The sequence below is a fragment of the Leptinotarsa decemlineata genome, unplaced genomic scaffold, assembly GCF_025532065.1.
Source record: "Leptinotarsa decemlineata unplaced genomic scaffold, Ldec_3_MD MMD2_tig00001064_RagTag_RagTag, whole genome shotgun sequence".
Taxonomy (NCBI): Eukaryota; Metazoa; Arthropoda; class Insecta; order Coleoptera; family Chrysomelidae; genus Leptinotarsa; species Leptinotarsa decemlineata.
In genome coordinates, this window is record NW_027412558.1 from 10,304,774 (window position 1) to 10,318,348 (window position 13,575).

Below are 13,575 nucleotides of genomic sequence, written 5' to 3' on the forward strand. Positions count from 1 at the left end.
TGGAAATTATTTGATAATAACACTTTTTGCAGTTGAATGGAACAGAAATACTTGTTTCATTTCCTTAATTGGAATTCTTACCTTAATTCAGGCTAATTGATGAGACTAACCAAGAAATAATTTTTGTACAAAAATTCCGCAGGGAACTTGCTACAGTTTTTGTTACTATTTTCTCAACTGTTGATTTATGAAAACGAAATAAATGGGTGTCAATACAATTCTCACGACTTTACTGTTTCCATTTGGAGCTTTTAAATAACCAAACTTAGGAAAAAAGGAAAAAGATACAGAAAAAAGTATCATAACATGACTACTATCAATACATCATTGTTTATAACATCTCATTTGAAAATATTTCATGTACCTTTTGGTGAGATGGACTTTTGATTGGCGTTCAATTCTGCTTTCAATGGTACCCCCTGAGTTAGTATTTTTTGATGAGCATTTTCTAAAAAATAGAATTTTAAACTAACAGAAGTAATTAAAATCTTTTCAAAATCTGTTTTTTCGTTAATCAGTACACCTATACTGAGATGCATGGTTTGACTATAACTGGTAAAAATATTAGCTGGTACCGTTCCTATCCTTTGTTAGGGGTAACACAGCCATTAGCTCCAATTAATTTACATCAAAAAGTAGTCTAATAGTAAAACGTAGATGGTAGTGAAGTTGTATTCAGTAAATGCTAAATTTTTAATTCTCATCGCAGAATCCGTTGTTTATAAAACAGAACCTTCTAATATTGAAGAACTTGAAAGACGAATTATAATAGGGGATCCCAAGCGGGGATTTCGGGATTTACTGAAGCGCGGCAGATTAATATACAGGGGGATACCTTGTACACGGTTAAGTACCTCCACCAAATATTAGCCCCATATATAAGCCCGCCCGTGAAGGATGAAGGATCAGATTAGTAAAAAAAATTGATCATCAGAAATTCTCGAGCACGTCAGATTAAGGTAGGGTGAGTTAATTACATGCTAAAAAGTGTATACTCCAGTAATCTGACAGTTTGAGAGTGACGTAAAGAAAGGAGAGGGCAGCAAAATTGTAAAAAAATAACGTCATTTCGACATTCTCAAGCGTAGCTAATTTTTTTTATTATGAAGGAAATAATTCAAGGATAACGAGAAATATATAATCTGACGATTTCCGCAAGCCGAAATAACAAAAAATCGTCGTCGTTTAATGCGTGCAGCTGTGTGATACCTATATTTTCCTCTCCGAGTGTCTATTCCTCTTTCACTTTTTCTCTATCTATTACTCTATCTATTACTCTATTCCACCTGAAAAACATACACTTATTTATTTACATGCTATTTCCTGAACTTTTGAATCAATTTTGTTCGATGGTTTTAAAAAAATTAAAAAAAAAATTTGTCAGATTAGGCGAATCCCTCTAAAACTCTAGATAATCGTCAGATTATGAGTCAGCATGTCTAGAACATAAAGGTGAACGATATATATCTTAATCTGGCGCTCTTGAGAATTTCAAAATGGCGAATTTTTTTTGCACATTACAATAATGGCCGCGAGTTGGCGTCAGATCGAAATCGTCAGAATATCGAATGAGATTTTTTTTTTGTTGCACCTAACACCCCCTTAGAGAATCTGACGCGCTCGATTAAATTTTTTCTTTTCACTTTTAACCCTTACGTACAACCCCCCGCATCATGCAAATGATCAGATTAACATACGAATATTATTAAAAATACTTTGGATATTGATGCTATCAATATCTGACGCGCTCGAGTATGTCCATGCAACCGTATTTTGTTACATATTTAAAAATCTATAGCCGCTTCCCCCACCGATGAAAAGATATATATCATATAACATTTTTTTCTTCTTATCATCTAAGCTTTGCAACCTGTTATGTCTCTATGACGTTTGAGTAAATCCACATTTTGCATCGTGGGCTCCCGTACTATTACAGCAGCATGCCAGTCAATTCCTAGTGAAGTTTTCCGTAATCTTAGAGAGTAGTTCGAACACAGACTTAATTACCGTTTAGAGCAGAATGGACGACATTCCGAACAGTTTATAATATAAGTTCAAGTAGATTTTATGTTTGAAATGCCTTTCTCGCAAATTGAATTTCATTTTATAAAAAGACAATAACTAACAAATAAAAAATCCCACACGTAATACATTTATTCCTGTCATTCAAAGGTTGGAACGGTGCCACCTACTCTTCTAACCATTGCATATTAAAATAAGTCAATACAATAATGCATTTTAGAACAGGCAAATTCTAATTACCTACATGTGTATGTTTAGAACCCTATTTTTCGGAAAATGCTCATCAAAAAAATTAAAAGTCAGGATACCACCGGAAGCAGAATTGAACGCCAATCAAAATTATGTGCCACTTGACATCCCTTCCCATTTGAAAATCTAAGGGTGAAATTTACCCCCCCTAGGGGTTTGAACCACGAGGGCTACAGATTGTCCTTGAAAGTGCCCCCCTTGACAATAAAATTGGCCTGTTTTTTCGATTCCTCATATTGTTTACTAGACGGAAGATATTAAGGATGGGAAGTTTTCAAATTGACAACCTGTATAAACCAAACCTAGTATAAATGATCTATTCATGTCCACTCTACGTTCCATATGTTATTCGTATTTGTAATTGAAATGAATATTCAATTGGATTTACTTTTTCAAATCGTCGCTCAATTCGATTATCAATTAATAGAGAATTCTCCTTTGTATAAAATAGGTATGTATTGTATTAGTAGCGACATACTTGTTCTGGTGTGGGAGGACAAGAATTAATCGACCGCTTAAACTGGGTAGGCGAAGAAGGACGGGATCAAACCTTTTAGTGTCCTAATGCTTATAAATTATGTGAGTTAATCATTTACAGGTTCTCATTCAAGGGAATCAAGTTGTTAGAAGTGATATGTTCAGCAAAGCGATTATAGGATGGTTCGCCCAGACAAAATCGTTTTATGGTCTAGCGCACAATATCATACGAGTATATGGTTGGTCAAATCCGATTCGCAGAAACATTTTATTCGCTTTCGGTTTCATTACCGAAATACATCTCTAAATGGTCAATATAATGAGATCAGTTTAGTTTATCATCCAAATAGTTAACTATTGAAGTAACACTATAAGTTTCGTTAATTCAGAGTAAGATGTACCTGATTTTTATTTGGATTCATTTTGAACACATATTATTTATAACAAAATATTTCTAGCTTAAGCAACCAAAGCTGATGCTGTGCTGGATTCGTATTTCCAGTTTGGTGCAAGCACGCTCTTGGGTCTTGTAGTATCTTGCCAATCGGTGGATACGTGATTCGACCAGAATCAAGCGGAACTTGCTGTCCTTGTCCTTTCTGTTCCTTTACAAATGCTCACGGATGGCCACTGCTTTCTTGATTAGGTAATATAAATCTTCGGTAAGATCGGAGGCCAGACCCATAGCTTTCATGAGACGCAAGATTTTGTTTCCAGAAACAAATCTCACTTGGGCGGACTCCATAAGAATCCCTAAGAATTACACCAATCTGTGATGGGGTCAATCCCTTCTTACCAAGTTTGAATATATGCTCTTTTACTTCTTCTGGTGTAACTTTCAACCAGGTAGGTACGCTTCGCCTATAACGTAAAGCCGATTGGGCTATACCCTTGCCAGGTGCCTGCATTCGACTCATTTTTAGATATTAAATTGAAAACACGCTATTCCCCACAAATGAAGCTACGTTAAAAGCTCCGTAGATTTTGTTGATTTATAAGTCTGTGTGAAGTTACGAATTCAGCATGATCCTTGAAAAGTGTCCATGTCACCGAAATGCACCATCCACATATAATACATAAATATATATTTACACCATCTTGGTACAAAAAATGTGGGAATCTTTCAAAGAAAAGAAGGAAACAATTTCAGAAGTATCACTATACATAGATGTATATGTCACGAAAAAAAATCTTTTGAAACAAATGCTTTTATATGAACACAAAAAACACTTTCCTCTACTCAGTTTATATTCCCAACATTCGTCATGGAATTGAAGCAGATATCATTCACAGGATTCCTACACATTTTTTTGTATCAAGATGGAGTAATAGAAAACCAAATACTTTCTTCCATATGACTCCTAAAAATTTAACCCTTTCAATTTAATCGAACTTTGATGGATGATAATGGAACACGTCCCAACTAACTGTAACTTAAGAAACTTCAGAAGTGTCTCATTCTATAATAATGACGTGCAATATTTTATTTTTACTTTTTCTTCAGGATTTTATTCCATCCACTGAAAATATTCCATTTACTATTTAACTTAATGGACAATTTTGATGAATATGGCAAGCTTATAATAGGGGAACGGGGTTTCGGGATTTATTAAAGCGCGGCAGAATAATATACAGGGGGATACCTTGTACCCGGTTAAGTACCTCCACCAATATGAGCCCCATATATAAGGCCGCCAGTGAAGGATAAAGGATCAGATTAGTAAAAAAAAATTGATCATCAGAAATCCTCGAGCGCGTCAGATTAAGGTAGGGCGAGATAATGATATGCTAAAAAGTGTATATTCCAGTAATCTGACAATTTAAGAGTGACGTAAAGAAAGAGGAGGGCAGCAAAGTTGTAAAAAAATAACGTCATTTCGACATTCTCGAGCGTAGCTGATTTTTTTTTATTTTGAAGGGAATAATTCAAGGATAACGAAAAATATATAATATGATGATTTCCGCAAGCCGAAATAAAATTCGTTGATAAAGTTTAATGCGTGCTGCTATATTTCCCTCTCCGAGTTTCTATTACTCTTTCACTTCTTCTCTATCTATTACTTTCTCACTCCGTCCTCACTTTGAATTCTGTTGCCATGACGCCATCACAGCTGATCACAGAAACTCGTTCGTGATGAAGATGAAGATGATGAATAATTAATCAATTGATTATAAAAAATAATTTTTTTAGCATTTTTTTTAATTATTTTTTTATAAATACAAGTATTCTACTTGAAAAACATTCACTTATTTGTTTGCATGCTATTTCCTGAGCTTTTTAATCAATTAAGTTCAATGATTTAAAAAATGTAAAACAAAAATTTTTGTTGTCAGATTAGGTGAATCCCTCTAGATAATCGTCAGATTATGAGACAGCACGTCTAGAACATAAAGATGAATGATATATATCTTAATCTGACGCGCTTGAGTATTTCAAAATGGCGAAATTTTTTTTGCACATTATAATAATGGCCGCGAGTTTGCGTCAGATCTAAATCATCAGATTATTGAATGAGAGCTTTTTAACACCCCCTTAGAAAATCTGACGCGCTCGATTAAATTTTTTTTCTTTTCACTTTTAACCCTTACGTACAACCACCCGCATCATGCAAACGATCAGATTAACATACGAACATTATTAAAAATACATAGGACATTGATGCTATCAATATCTGACGCGCTCGAGTATGTCCATGCAACCGTATTTTTTTACATATTAAAAATCTATAGCCGCTTTCCCCACCGATGCAAAGATATATATTATATAACATTTTTTATTCTTATAATCTAAGCTTTGCAACCTAATATGTCTCTATGACGCTCAAGTAAATCCTCATTTTGTATCGTGGGCTCCTCTACTATTAATTCAGCAACGTATCGATTTCGCTTATGAAATTCAAAACTCTTGATATACCACCAATGCTCCTTAAGTTACATAATCCACGTAATGAAATCGCCACAAAGTTTAACTGTCGCGAAATTGGGTTAAGAGACTGGCATTTATGTAATTTACGGAGTTACATTCGACAATTTTTTATACTTCACGTTCACGATCAACTGGTTCTTCTCTTTCAAGTGGGCCGATCAGGTCTGCAAAGCCTTCTTGATGAATGAACGAAGCCTCAGGCTGATTCAACTTAATTTTTTGCAAGTCGTGTCGTGAGTTATTAGGTTTTTTATTTTTATTTATTGCAGTGACGTGGTTCAATTTGAAGAATTTATTTCAGTTTTTCTTTTCTTGAACACAAATGTATTTCCTAGAAGAAGTACGAAACGTCTAAAGCATAACTACACGAAGCACCTCTTCCTTTCATCTGTTTGTAGAAAAATCTAGTGTGACGTTTATCCATTTAGTATCAGAACATGTGATCTAGTTTTTTGAATGAGAGCATATTGAATTTGTCATAATACATTCATGAAGTTACGTCTAAATTCACTATTACCTGCTGAAACAGTGTTATTAAAATTTCCAGATACAGATTGATTTATCATATTGATTTACCTTTGAGTAATAATGTCGACACTCGCTTCTTTGAATACACCACCCCATTTATTTTCATTTTCGTGAGTTATCTTATTGAGCTGATTTTAAAAATGTGTTACAAGTTTCGTCAAATTGGTGCAGGACGAACAACAAACAGCACAAAAAGTTACAAAGAATAAAAACTGGACTGGAAGGTCGTGGTGAAATGGTACTTCGAGATATTAATATCTTCCTCTAAGTCAGCGAACATACCACTGCTGATGTCTGCCGCAATGATAGACGAAACGTAGGCCTACCAGTCCGGATTTTGTTCTTTCCATTTGTGATTCTGGCCGTGAAAGCCTATGTTCTGGTACAAAAGGTGCTTTAAAAACTTAAATAGAAAGTTCAACGATACTGTAATTTTTACAAATAGATGAAGAATGAACGTGATAAAAAATATTGAATAAAATTCAGACTAAAATCAAATTGTCCAAAATTTCTTGTATCATTGGGAAAAGGGCATGAATGGGGGGGCCTAAAGATACTTGATTGATATGTAAAGGAATCTAAATATGATACCAAGGACTAGTTTGGAAGAGGCCATACAAAACTTGACGAACATCCATCGATACTACTGAAGAAATTTTGACTAATAGGTACAAAGCGACACCGTCTTCTGAAGGCAATGACGTCTCACCTCACCAAGACGCTATATATCGCATCGACAGAAAATCCACGAGTATAGAGGATAAATGAGGCTCCCCAAAGCTAGTATTGCAAAGAAAGGTTTCGATCGTCGAAAGAGATTTGAACATTGCAGCTTTCACTGCAAGGCAACCAGATGATATCAAAGTAAAAAGACAAAGTATTTGTTTGCTATCTATTAGAGGAAGTCATATAATACGATTTGGATGTAGATTATTTATCAATGAGCTGTTTAGGGTATCTGCCACTAATCTCATTATGCAGATGATGACTATCGGATTTATCGCAAAATAATAATGTAGCATCATGAGCAATGGACATGTAAAGAAGTAAAAGCTCTTGACAATCATGACGGGAGTACGTTTACGTAAATGATGAGCAACAACGGTACTAGGACAGACCCTCGGGGAACACTTTCTTTGTACAACTGTGAAGATGACAAGTATACAGTTCTTTGATTTTTGTCACATGAATGATTTTCATTCTCTGTCACTGCACCCATATGGTAGAATTGGCCTGTTATGTGGCCTGTTTTCAAAAAATTCGTAATTGTTTCAAGTATATCAAAGTTGCAGTTATATTGCATAAAAATATGTTGGAAACTCAATATTTTTCAGTTATGAAGTAACAGATTTGCGTAAACATTTAAATCAAACGTGGGAACTTTGTAAATTATTAGGTGTTTATGATGAATCCGCATAACAGCACTTTCTAAGCTTGTGATTCTTTCTAATATGACCTTTTCGGTGCATTTCACAATGCATAATGAAATTTTTCACAATCGTGCCGTTTTGTCCTTGTCGACTCGCCCGACTCGTTCTCCTAAACAACTTCAATGAAAGCGTTTGACGGTGGTCGAATCATCGATAATCATAATCGATATTTATCAAAATCGTGCACTCTGTGCGTTACAATCACATCAGTTAATACAGTGAAAATAAGCGAAAAAATGGTGATCTTACAATGATTTAAATTGAGATGAAAATTTTGAAACCATATGTTATTTTTTCAAGCAATAACAGTAGTTTTTTAAAAAGGTAAAGCAACGGCTTTTAAGTTGTTTGAAAAACGTAATTTGTGTAATACGTATTCAATAAGATGGATCTTTCTCCAGTCATCATTACAAATGGAATTTGCTTTCTTCTCGCTCGGTAGACCTTAGTCTACCGCAGGCCTATGATGAGTATAGAGCTTCCTGACACAAGGTCAAGAACCGAAAGGCGTCCGGGAGGCGTCCAAGACCCTAATGCACTTGCTGTCAGCATGTCCAGCATATGAGGTCTCGACCTATATCCATCGACATAACGCGGCCCTAAGAGTGCTTTATTACCACCTACGGCACCGAATTTTTAAGAACTATTCGTTTCCCATTCTCAGGCTCATACAAGCTGATAAGCCTGATGTAGTCCTTCTCGACCACCAGAGCAAGGCGATATTTGTTATGGAGTTTCAGCTCCTGGCGAGACGAATATCGTCCGACAAGAGAAGGAAAAACAGATAAAAAATCGATATTTTCTCTTCGAACTCCGCAGACTCTATCCGGACCACTCTGTCAAGATGGTTGTTCTGATTATTGGAGTCCTTGGTGGAATGATGTCCTCTCTGCCTTCGAATGTCAAAATTATGCCGACCTAAGGCAGAAATCTTAGCCGGATAAATGCAGAAGGCTTATCATTCTTGGCTCTCTGCGCTTGCTTAGGGCACATGACTCTCGGATCTAATGATGACTTACCCCACGGTCTTCATTTATATTGGCGGAATTTAGCTTACGCTACATGTTCAAGTGTGAGTGGTCAATTATCTGGACTCGTAAGACTAGGGACCAAGAAAAATTTCTGAAGTTCATATTTTGCAATTGTAAGGTTTGTAGCTGTATCTATATGGCTGCATGGAAAACCATAGCCAAAGTTTTGATGAAGAATACATGGGTCAATCTTCTAGATTATTGAAAGATCGCATAGTATCTCATAAGAGTAACAGTATGTCTTCTTTATCTTTTAAAATGGCAATATCCTAGAAATGCTGATTGGTAGGAAAAAATATAAGAACAGATTGTATTGATAATTGCATGATCTACAACTTCTATCTGACTAATTTTTTATAACCCCCCGGCATCAAACCGGTGTTTATTTTACCACAGAAATTTTGAAATGAATCGAGTTACTACGTTTTATATTGATATTTAAGTTTCAATTATGAATGTAAAAATTATGTTGTATATTTTTTCATTGTAGCTAAAAGGACTGTATTGGTTGGAAACGAAACATTCGAGAAAAAACATTATTTAAGAAATCCGGCTGGTACAAGTTGAAATTGAGACATATCTGACTTATTTATACAAAAACGAAAAAGAGTGCATTTTTGACATAAGTGGATGAGCAGTTGAATGATGACTTGTCATCATGTAAATCGAACTTTGCCTTTTATCTTCGTGTAATAATTAAATTGTACCTGATTAAATTGCTTGAAATGTGTTTGAAGATAATAAAGACATTTTGTTTGTAACAGTCAATATAGGACCCGCACCAATTTTGAGCTCTATGTGAAGTATTATCAATTGTTCTCTTTTGACTTGACTAAAAAGCCGCATGACCGACCGATACAAAATGGCATAGTTAACATTCCCGCTATGTGAATGTACTGGTGTCGGGCTCACAAGTTCGTGATTCGTGAATCATAGTCGTACATACTTTCATTTCGGTCCATTCTTGAGGCGAGCATTGTTTAGAATTGTGTGCGAAGAAAGAAGAAAACGTGAGATTGGGTCGGAACATTGAAGCCTGAGAAGATTCAAATGAGTGAACAGGAATTTCGCTGCAGACATTCCGATCGGAAGAATCATCTGTGTAGATATAGCACCAAAAATAGTAAATGGAAGGTTCTTATTTTTTAGCTAGTAAAGAATATTTCAGGATAAAACGTATCTTCTGTGAATGTGCGAGGTCAAAAAATAATATTTTGAGAAAATGAAGTAAATAAACTTAATTTATTCAGTAATCGCATAGAAATCTGAAATGACTACTGTAACCTGGGATTACTTTGCAATACTTGTGGAATATATTAAACCATACTATTTATTCACATTATCTTCAGGAATTTTCAAGCTACATACAACATGAAATTTTTTTTATTGAAAATGAAATGACAATAAGTACAAAGAACATTCCACAATATTTGGTAGGGTAATTGAATAAGGTATATTTCGACAATACTTCTCTTCCTGAATTGGCCGTCATGCAATCCGGACCTCTATCCTATTGAGAACCATCTAGGTTGGGAACACTTGCAATGTCAGATCTGTATTAGAACACTTGATCATTTTCAAACTGAACTCAATAACATAAGAAACATCAAACAAGGATACATGCCTAGCTAGAAGAATGGACGCTGTATATATTTTTCATTTTTTTGTTTGATCGTACCATACGAATTTTTGAGTATCATGTCCAAACTTTTTTTCATGTACATTGAACTTAGGTTCTACTTTCACCACGCTTTCATTATCTTCACCTGTATGTAAGTATGTATGTATGCATGTTTGTTTGTTTGTAACTCTCAAGCTCGGGATCTGTATTTGACAGAATCATCGACATTATTGCTTGAGCTATTCGCTGGTAGAATGGCACTGTACGTAACCTCTTTGATATAATTCGAACTCACTTTACATGTATTTCTTCATTTGAAGAAAGTATTTTGATTAACACGCGCGCCTGCTGCCTTATTTGTAACCCTCCTTTGCGCGCCTGTTGCCTTGGGCTTGGTAGCAGATTTTCCGGCTCCCTCTCCGGAATCGGAAAATATCAATGGCCATTTTGCTAAACAATATACGGCTGATTGATCCCAAAGTTTAGATAAAATAAATATAATTTAAAAAGACTAAAAAACGCGCTTTTAAAGAACATCAAACTAAAATGTTAAAATATTTTTTTTAAATAAGTTTAAAACAATAACGAACGAAAAATAATAGTCTTATTGTGAAAAAAGCGTGAGCGCTTTGTGCCATTTTTTTTTGGTATCAAGCGCCTGTTGCTTTTTTCACAATAATACTAGTATTTTTCGTTTGTTATTGTTTTAAGGTTATTTAAAAAAAATATTTTTAACTTTTTAGTTCGATGTTCATTAAAAGCGTGTTTTTTAGTTTTTTAAACTATATTCATTTGAGTGTGGCCTTTTACATTTATAATCCCTTCATAATTCTGTCAAACCACACTGTGGATATTCACTGGTTGAAATAAATATTTTACTGATATTTTTCATACTATGTAGTATATTTGGTGGCCGAAAAAGTTAATAATGCCTATATGATTCAAATCTCCTCCATGAGGAGTCGCTCAATATTTGTTTTGGTATAATTCAACCGTACTTTATACAATCAATACACATATTGATCATTTCTCTTCCGCACGCAACAGATAACATAGTTAATTGATGGTAGGAAATCATAATGAAGAAAAGAAAAATGAAACTTTCTATGTTTTTTTACCAAGTTTTATTTGTAACTAATGTTACTGCAGTTTCGTCCTATACGGGCATTTTCAAACTTATATAATAAATTCATGTATACTCATACATAAATAAAATGTCCGTATAAGACGAAATTGCAGTAACATTAGTTGCAAATAAAAGTGGTAAAAACATAGAAAGTTTAATTTCTCTATTCTTCATGATAACATAGTAAGGTAAGTTAAGGAAAGTTGTATAAACTGTTCAGCTTTAGCTGTTTAAAGGTAATTTCTTGTAAACTTCATTGTCTGCCTCTGCTGGAAGCTTCTTAATTTGGGTTCTAATGAAAACAATTTTCTTTGCTTTACGAGCATCATTGTTTTCTTTGTATTGCCCCAAACCGTATTAAGTGGGCTAGTGGTCTCCACAGCATCCGTATCATCCAATAATCGAACTGAAATTATTTTTTTCTAAACAGTTTTAATTTCATCGATGTGCCAAAACAGCGAAAAAATAGTTATTACCCAAATTTCATTTTTTCGGTTGCTGAATTTTAAATCTTGACACCCAATTTTCGTCCTTAGTTTAGTCTCTACCTATTACTACTCAGAAATTCATCTACCCCTGTCAAGTAAGTCTTGTGAGTCGGTGCTGGCTTCGCGGTCTGATGTCAAGGCACTGTTTTTATATATCAGAACATTGTGTCTTCAGTAATTATACTTTTGAACAAATTTTCGTTTTGAAATTATTCGTTATTCAGGTAATAAACGAGACGTGATTTGACAATTTATATTTTGTTCTTACATCGATGAATTCAACTGAGAAATAAATATTATAGATTAGATTCTATCTGGTTTCTCCCATAGTTTTCGTTAGAAAATGGGTCTTGTGATGTTACTTTTGATAAAACTCCAATATGACATTGAATTTATTTTTGAATTAATTGATCCAATCAATGAACCAAAATTGTAATTTCGCACCCTTTCAATACATTTGTGCGGCATGCAAAAACTTTTATAATTTTTTCCCCCATGAATTCAAGAGGTTTGGGTATTTTTGGCACGGTTCTGGGTATCGGATTAGATTTTGACGAATCCTCAAAAATTTGACCGGCTAGGAATCCAGACGTGAAAAGCATCTTGGGAGCCACTAGCAAAGCATCGCTAGTGGGTAGCAAATAACTGCAACGGCGCCTTTAGAAATTCCAGTCTTTTTATAAGTTTATCGATTACTAACCTTCACTAACAAAAATTCCTTGAGTATCCAGACTAGTAAATCCCGAAATGTTCACTCAAATAATAATTATATTATGGAGATGGATCAAATACATCTCAATTTGAATATAAAATAAATAGAATAACTTTTGTCTAATACCTACTTAGTTTATTATTTGTTACGACGGTTTTGGTTCATTAGACAATTTTCAAATAACTAATACAATAACAAAACAAGTATAGACGGAAGTAAACGATATTGTGCACTCTTAAAGTTGTCGGCACTCTCGAAGGCCACCACGTGGACTGTAGACTCGGCGGTTCGTATTGGAAAATTTTTACTAACCGAGTTTTATGATTGGCTGAAGAGTCATGAAATTAAATTTGAAGTCATGTTACGGTGACGAATAGAAATCTGGGAATGTTATGGCCGTCGCGTTCAGTTCAGGAACTTATGGCGATTTGAATGTTGAAATTCGATATTGGTGCAGTTATAAATACTTGAAATTTTTCTGTTTAAAATGTGGCGTTCTTGAACAAGTACTGATAGTAATAACGAGTGTGATAACAACGCAGACTTTTTCAAGTGTAGTGATTCCAATAGCCATGGTGAACAATGCGAAAAAGGGATGCCACTGAATAAGATTCAGATGCATTTGAATATTGAAACACAGAGAGTATGTTTCAATGTACATAAGAATCTACATCTCAAGTTTGGTTTCGAGGGAAACAAACTATTACAAGAAACATCAGATTTGACCGAAATTTCTTTCTTAACTATACTTAAAATAGTCAAAAACAAACCTTATTAACGCAAGACGCGATGTGATACAGGATTATCAAAACACAGCTGATGTGACAAAACTCTTCAGAATTGGATAAAGAAACTGGGATTTAGATTTAAAATAATAAACAAATGTCAAACGATTATGGAAAGCAGACTCAATCACGACATAGTTATGAAAGGGTGGACTGATGGTTCGAGAATGTGTACGTCTA

The 13,575-nt window shown here is 34.6% G+C and overlaps 2 protein-coding genes and 1 pseudogene across 5 annotated transcripts in view; 1 reads left to right on the forward strand and 2 right to left on the reverse strand.

Annotated features, from left to right (window-relative positions):
- Window positions 1–13,575, forward strand: part of LOC111503577 (rho guanine nucleotide exchange factor 10) — a 432,407-nt gene that overhangs the window by 385,113 nt on the left and 33,719 nt on the right. The window lies entirely within an intron of this gene.
- Window positions 1–13,575, reverse strand: part of LOC141482425 (uncharacterized) — a 391,773-nt gene that overhangs the window by 356,742 nt on the left and 21,456 nt on the right. The window lies entirely within an intron of this gene.
- On the reverse strand, window positions 3,181–3,692 carry LOC111503578 (small ribosomal subunit protein uS15-like; annotated as a pseudogene).